We start from the raw sequence: 8,096 nt of genomic DNA on the forward strand, positions 1-8,096 counted from the left end.
AACTGTGGTGTTGGAGAAGACTCTTGAGAGTCCCTTAGACTGCAAGGAGATCCAACCAGTCTATTGTAAAGGAGATCAGCCCTGGGATTTCTTTGGAGGGAATGATGCTGAAGCTGAAACTCCAGTACTTTGGCCACCTTATGCGAAGAGTTGACTCATTGGAAAAGACTCTGATGCTGAGAGGGATTGGGGGCAGGAGGAGAAGGGGACGACAGAGGATGAGATGGCTGGATGGTATCACTGACTCAATGGACGTGAGTCTGAGTGAACTCTGGGAGTTGGTGATGGACAGGGAGGCCTGGCGTGCTGCAATTCATGGGGTCATGAAGAGTCGGACATGACTGAGCGACTGAACTGAACTGATTACTTTGCAAAAAATAAAGAGAAAGAGAGAGACCCTATTTTTTAAAGCAAACTTCATATATATTTTTTTTTAATTTTTCTGACTTTGTGTTTTTTTTTTTTTTTTTAATATTGTATTTTTGAAAATCCAGCCTCTACTCTAGATTTTTAATCTTTGCTTTTTGGTATTTTTTATCAATTTGGTACCTTTAAGAACCCAATCTTCAGTAACCATTTTTACTTGGGAGTGAGATTACTGGCTTGACTACTCTCTCCCACTTTGGACTCTCCTTTTTCTCCACCAGGTCGCCTCTATCTCCTCCCTCCTCCTTCTCTTCTCTACCCAACTCTCTGAATCTCTTTGTGTGTTCCAGGCTGTGGAAGACACTTAGGGAACTGATTACTGGCTGGATCTGTCTCTCTCCTTTTGATTCCCTCCTTTATCCTCCTGGCCACCTCTGTCTCCTTCCTCCCTCTCCTATTCTCTGTATAACTTCATGAACATCTCTGAGCAGTCCAGACTGTGGAGTGCACAGAAGGAAGTGATTACCGGCTAGCATGCTCTCTCCTCTTTTGATTCCAAATCATCTCAATTGGGTCACCTTTAACTCCCTCTTCCCTCTTCTCTTTTCCATGTAACTCTGTGAAACTCTCTGGGTGTTCCTCACTGTGGAGAAACTTTTCGTCTTTAACCTAGATGTTTTATCAACAGTGCTATATAGATGGAGAAGTCTTTAGGCTACTGTAAAAATAAGATGGAAAACCAGAAGCAGGAGCTGCTGCTGCTGCTGCTAAGTCGCTTCAGTTGTATCCGACTCTGTGCGACCCCATAGACGGCAGCCCACCAGGCTCCCCATCCCTGGGATTCTCCAGGCAAGAACACTGGAGTGGGTTGCCATTTCCTTCTCCAATGCATGAAAGTAAAAAGTGAAAGTGAAGTCGCTCAGTCGTATCTGACTCTTAGCAACCCCACGGACTGCAGCCTACCAGGCCCCTCCATCCATGGGATTTTCCAGGCAAGAGTACTGGAGTGGGTTGCCATTGCCTTCTCCGAGAAGCAGGAGGCTTAAGTCCAATCCTGAGAACACCAGAGAACTCCTAACTCCAGGAAACATTAATCAACAGGAGCTCATCAAACGCCTCCATACCTACACTGAAACCAAACACCACCCTAGGGTGAACAAGTTCCAGAGCAAGACATACCATGCAAATTCTCCAGCAACACAGGAGCATAGCCTTGAGCTTCAATATACAGGCTGCTCAAAGTCACTCCAAACCCACTGACATCTCATAATTCACTACTGGACACTTCATTGCACTCCAGAGAGAAGAAATCCAGCTCAACCTACCAGAACACATACACAAGCTTCCCTAACTAGGAAACCTTGACAAGACACCCATACAACCCCACCCACAGTGAGGAAACTCCACAATAAAGAGAACTCCACAAACTGCCAGAATACAGAAAGGCCACCCCAAACACAGCAATGTAAACAAGATGAAGAGACAGAGGAATACCCAGAAGGTAAAGGAATAGATAAATGCCCACCAAACCAAACAAAAGAGGAAGAGATAGGGAATCTACCTGATAAAGAATTCCAAATAATGATCCAAAATCTTGAAAACAAAATGGAATCACAGATAAATAGCCTAGAGACAAGGACTGAGAAGATGCAAGAAAGGTTTAACAAGGACATAGAAAAAATAAAAAGAGTCAATATATAATGAATAATGAAATAAATGAGATCAAAAACACTTTGGAAGGAACAAATAGTAGAATAATGGAGGCAGAAGATAGGATTAGTGAGGTAGAAGATAGAATGGTAGAAATAAATGAATCAGAGAGGAAAAAGGAAAATGAATTAAAAGAAATGAGGACAATCTCAGAGACTTCTAGGGCAATGTTAAATGCCCCCAACATTCGAAGCATAGGAATCCCAGAAGAAGAAGACAAAAAGAAAGACCATGAGAAAATACTTGAGGAAATAATAGTTGAAAACTTCCCTAAATTGGGGAAGGAAATAATCACACAAGTCCAAGAAACCCAGTGAGTCCCAAACAGGATAAACCCAAGACAAAATACCCCAAGACACATATTAATCAAATTAACAAAGATCAAACACAAAAAATATTAAAAGCAGCAAGGGAAAAACAACAAATAACACACCAAGGGAATTCCCATAAGGATAACAGCTAATCTTCCAATAGAAACTCTTTAGGCCAGGAGGGAATGGCAGTACAGACTTAAAGTGATGAAAGAAAATAACCTACAGCCCAGATTACTGTACCCAGAAAGGAACTCATTCAAATATGAAGGAGAAATCAAAAGATTTACAGACAAGCAAAAGCTGAGAGAATTCAGCACCACCAAACCAGCTCTCCAACAAATGCTAAAGGATCTCCTCTAGACAGGAAACACAAAAAGGGTGTATAAACTCTAACCCAAAACAATAAAGTAAATGACAATGGGATCATACTTGTCAATAATTACCTTAAACTTAATGGGTTGAATTCCCCAACCAAAAGACAAAGACTGGCTGAATGGATACAAAAACAAGACCCCTATATACGTTGTCTACAAGAGACCCACCTCAAAACAAGGGACACATATAGACTGAAAGTGAAGAGCTGGAAAAAGTTATTGCATGCAAATAGAGACCAAAAGAAAGCAGGAGTAGCAATACTCATATCAGATAAAATAGACTTTAACACAAAGGCTGTGAAAAGAGACAAAGAAGGACACTATATAATGGCAACCCACTCCAGTTCTCTTTCTTGGAAAATTCCATGGACAAAGGAGCCTGGTAGGCTACAGTCCATGGGGTCGCAAAGAGTCAGACATGACAGAGAGACTTAACTTTCACTTTCACATAATGATCAAAGGATCAATCCAAGAAGAAGATATAACAATTATAAATATAAATGTACCCAACATAGGAGCACCGCAATATGTAAGACAAATGCTAACAACAATGACAGGGGAAATTAACAATAACATAATAATAGTGGGAGACTTTAATACCCCCTCACACCTATGGATAGATCAACTAAAAAGAAAATTAACAAGTAAACACAAACATTAAATGATACAATAGACCAAATCTAATTGATATCTATAGGACATTTCACCCCAAAACAATGAATTTCACATTTTTCTCAAGTGAACATTGAACCTTCTCCAAGATAGATCACATCCTGGGCCATAAATCTAGCCTTGGTAAATTCAGAAAAATGGAAATCATTCCAAGCATCTTTTCTGACCACAATGCAGTAAGATTAGACCTCAATTACAGTAGGAAAATTATTAGAAATTCCAACATATGGAGGCTGAACAACACGCTGCTGAATAACCAACAAATCACAGAAGAAATCAAAATATGCATAGAAATGAATGAAAATGAAAACACAACAACCCAAAACCTGTGGGACACTGTAAAAGCAGTGCTAAGGGGAAAGTTCATAGCAATACAAGCATACCTCAAGAAACAAGAAAAAAGTCAAATACATAACCTAACTCTACACCTAAAGCAACTAGAAAGGAAGAAGTGAAGAACCCCAGGGTTAGTAGAAGGAAAGAAATCTTCAAAATGCGAGCAGAAATAAATGCAAAAGAAACAAAAGAGACCATAGCAAAAATCAACAAAGCCAAAAGCTGGTTCTTTGAGAGGATAAATAAAATTGACAAACCATTAATCAGACTCATCAAGAAACAAAGGGAGAAAAATCAAATCAATAAAATTAGAAATGAAAATGGAGAGATCACAACAGACAACACAGAAATACAAAAGATCATAAGAGACTACTATCAGCAATTATATGCCAATAAAATGGACAACTTGGAAGATATGGACAAATTCTTAGAAAAGTACATCTTTCCAAAACTGAACCAGGAAGAAATAGAAAACCTTAACAGGCCCATCACAAGCACAGAAATTGAAACTCTAATTAAAAATCTTTCAGCAAACAAAAGCCCAGGTCCAGATGGCTTCAAAGCTGAATTCTACCAAAAATTTAGAGAAGAGCTAACACCTATATTACTCAAACTCTTCCAGAAAATTGCATAGGAAGGTAAAGCTGCAAAATCATTATATGAGGCCACATCACCCTAATACCAACACCTGACAAAATTGCCACAAAAAAAGAAAACTACAGGCCAATATCACTGTTGAACATAGATGCAAAAATCCTTAACAAAATTCTAGCAATCAGAATCCAACAACATACATCATGACCAAGTGGGCTTTATTCCAGGGATGCAGGGATTTTTCAATACCCACAAATCAATCAATGTAATACACTACATTAACAAATTGAAAAATAAAAGCCATATGATTATCTCATCTATGCAGAGAAAGCCTTTGTCAAAGTTCAACATCCATTGATGATAAAAACCCTACAGAAAGCACGAATATAAGGAACGTACCTCAACATAATAAAAGCTATATATGACAAACCCACAGCAAACATTATCCTCAATGGTGAAAAATTGAAAGCATTTCCCCTAAAGTCAGGAACAAGACAAGGGTGCCTATTTTCACCACTACTATTCCACATAGTTTTGGAAGTTTTGGCCACAGCAATCAGAGCGGAAAAAAGAAATAAAAGGAATCCAGATTGGAGAATAAGAAGTAATACCCTCACTGTTTGCAGATGACATGAACCTCCACATAGAAAACCCTAAAGACGCCACCAGAACATTACTAGAGCTGATCAATGTATATAGTAAAGTTGCAGGATATAAAATCAACACACAGAAATCCCTTCCATCCCTATACACTAATAATGAGAAAACAGAAAGAGAAATTAAGGAAGAAATTCCATTCACCATTGCAACAAAAAGAAAAAAATACTTAGGACTATATCTACCTAAAGAAACAAAAGACCTATATATAGAAAAATATAAAACACTGGTGAAAGAAATCAAAGAGGACACTAATAGATGAAGAAATATACCATGTTCATGGATTGGAAGAATCAACATAGTGAAAATGAGTATACTACTCAAAGCAATTTATAGATTCAATGCAATCCCTAACAAGTTACCAACGATATTCTTCACAGAGCTAGAACAAATAATTTCACAATTTGTATGGAAGTACAAAAAACCTCGAATTGCCAAAGCAATCTTGAGAAAGAAAAATGGAACTGGAGGAATCAATCTGCCTGACTTCAGGCTCTACTACAAAGCCATAGTCATCAAGACAGTATGGTACTGGCACAAAGACAGAAATATAGATCAATGGAACAAAATAGAAAGCCCAGAGATAAATCCACGCACATATGGACACCTTATCTTTGACAAAGGAGGCAAGAATATACAATGGAGAAAAGACAATCTCTTTAACAAATGGTGCTGGTAAAACTGGCCAAACACTTGTAAAAGAATGAAACTAGAACACTTTCTAACACCATACACAAAAACAAACTCAAAATGGATTAAAGATCCAAACGTAAGACCAGAAACTATAAAACTACTAGAGGAGAACATAGGCAAAACACTCTCTGACATAAATCACAGCAGGATCCTCTATGACCCACTTCCCAGTATATTGGAAATAAAAGCAAAAATAAACAAATGGGACCTAGTTAAACTTAAAAGCTTCTGCACAACAAAGGAAACTATAAGCAAGGTGAAAAGACAAACTTCAGAATGGGAGAAAATAATACCAAATGAAGCAACTGACAAACAACTAATCTCAAAAATATACAAGCAACTCCTACAGCTCAACTCCAGAAAAATAAACGACCCAATCAAAAAATGGGGCCAAAGAACTACATAGACGTTTCTTCAAAGAAGACATACAGATGGCTAACAAACACATGAAAAGATGCTCAACATCACTCATTATCAGAGAAATGCAAATCAAAACCACTATGAGGTACCATTTCACACCAGTCAGAATGGCTGCTATCCAAAAGTCTATAAGCAATAAATGCTGGAGAGGGTGTGGAGAAAAGGGAACCCTCTTACTCTGTTAGTGGGGATGCAAACTAGTACAGCCACTATGGAGAACAGTGTGGAGATTCCTTAAAAAACTGGAAATAGAACTGCCTTATGATCCAGCAACCCCACTGCTGGGCATACACACTGAGGAAACCAGAAGGGAAAGAGACACATGTACCCCAATCTTCATTGCAGCACTGTTTATAATAGCCAGGACATGGAAGCAACCTAGATGTCCATCTGCAGATGAATGGATAAGAAAGCTGTGGTACATATACACAATGGAGTATTACTCAGCCATTAAAAAGAATACATTGGAATCAGTTCTAATGAGGTGGATGAAACTGGAGCCTATTATACAGAGTGAAGTAAGCCAGAAAGAAAAACACCAATACAGTATACTAACGCGTATATATGGAATTTAGAAAGACAGTAACAATAACCCTGTATATGAGACAGCAGAAGAGACACTGATGTATAGAACAGTCTTTTGGACTCTGTGGGAGAGGGAGAGGGTGGGATGATTTGGGAGAATGGCATTGAAACATGTATAATATCATATATGAAATGAGTTGCCAGTCCAGGTTCGATGCATGATACTGGATGCTTGGGGCTGGTGCACTGGGACGACCCAGAGGGATGGTATGGGGAGTGAGGAGGGAGGAGGGTTCAGGATGGGGAGCACATGTATACCTGTGGTGGATTCATGTTGATATATGGCAAAACCAATACAATATTGTAAAGTTAAATAAAATAAAATTAAAAAAAATAAAAATAGAAAAGCAAAACCAATACAATATTGTAAAGTTAAAAAATAAAATAAAAATAAAAAGAAAGCATCACTATGAACAAAGCTATTGGAGGTGACGGAATTCCAGTTGAGCTATTTCAAATCCTGAGAGATGATGTTGTGAAAGTGCTGCACTCAATATGCCAGCAAATTTGGAAAACTTAGCAGTGGCCACAGGACTAGAAAAGGTCAGTTTCATTCCAATCTCAAAGAAAGGCAATACCAAAGAATGCTCAAACTACCACACAATTGCACTCATCTTACATGCTAGTAAAGTAATGCTCAAAATTCTCCAAGCCAGGCTTCAGCAATACATGAAGCATGAACTTCCAGATGTTCAAGCTGGTTTTAGAAAAGGCAGAGGAACCAGAGATCATATTGCCAACATCCAATGGATTATCAAAACAGCAAGAATATTCCAGAAAAACACCTACTTCTGCTTTACTGACTATGCCAAAGCTTTTGACTGTGTGGATCACAATAAAATGTGGAAAATTCTGAAAGAGATGGGAATACCAGACCCCCTGACCTGCCTCTTGTGAAACCTGTATGTAGGTCAGGAAGCAACAGTTAGAAATGGACATGGAACAAAAGATTGTTTCCAAATAGGAAAGGAATATGTCAAGGCTGTATATTGTCACCCTGCTTATTTAACTTATATGCAGAGTACATCGTGAAAATGTTGAGCTAGAGGAAGCACAGGCTGGAATTAAGATTGCCGGGAGAAATATCAATAACCTTAGTTATGCAGATGATACCACCCTTATGGCAGAAAGTGAAGAAGAACGAAAGAACCTCTTGATGAAGGTGAAAAAGGAGTGTTTAAAAGTTGAGGGAGAGGGTGGGATGATTTGGGAAAATGGCATTGAAACATGTATAATATCATATATGAAATGAGTCACCAGTCCAGGTTCGATGCACGATACTGGATGCTTGGGGCTGGTGCACTGGGACAACCCAGAGGGATGGTATGGGGAGGGAGGAGGGGAGGAGGGGTTCAGGGATAGGGGAGCACGATGG

This window comes from Bison bison, unplaced genomic scaffold, assembly GCF_000754665.1.
Source record: "Bison bison bison isolate TAMUID 2011002044 unplaced genomic scaffold, Bison_UMD1.0 scf7180017864124, whole genome shotgun sequence".
In the NCBI taxonomy this organism is placed as follows: domain Eukaryota; kingdom Metazoa; phylum Chordata; class Mammalia; order Artiodactyla; family Bovidae; genus Bison; species Bison bison.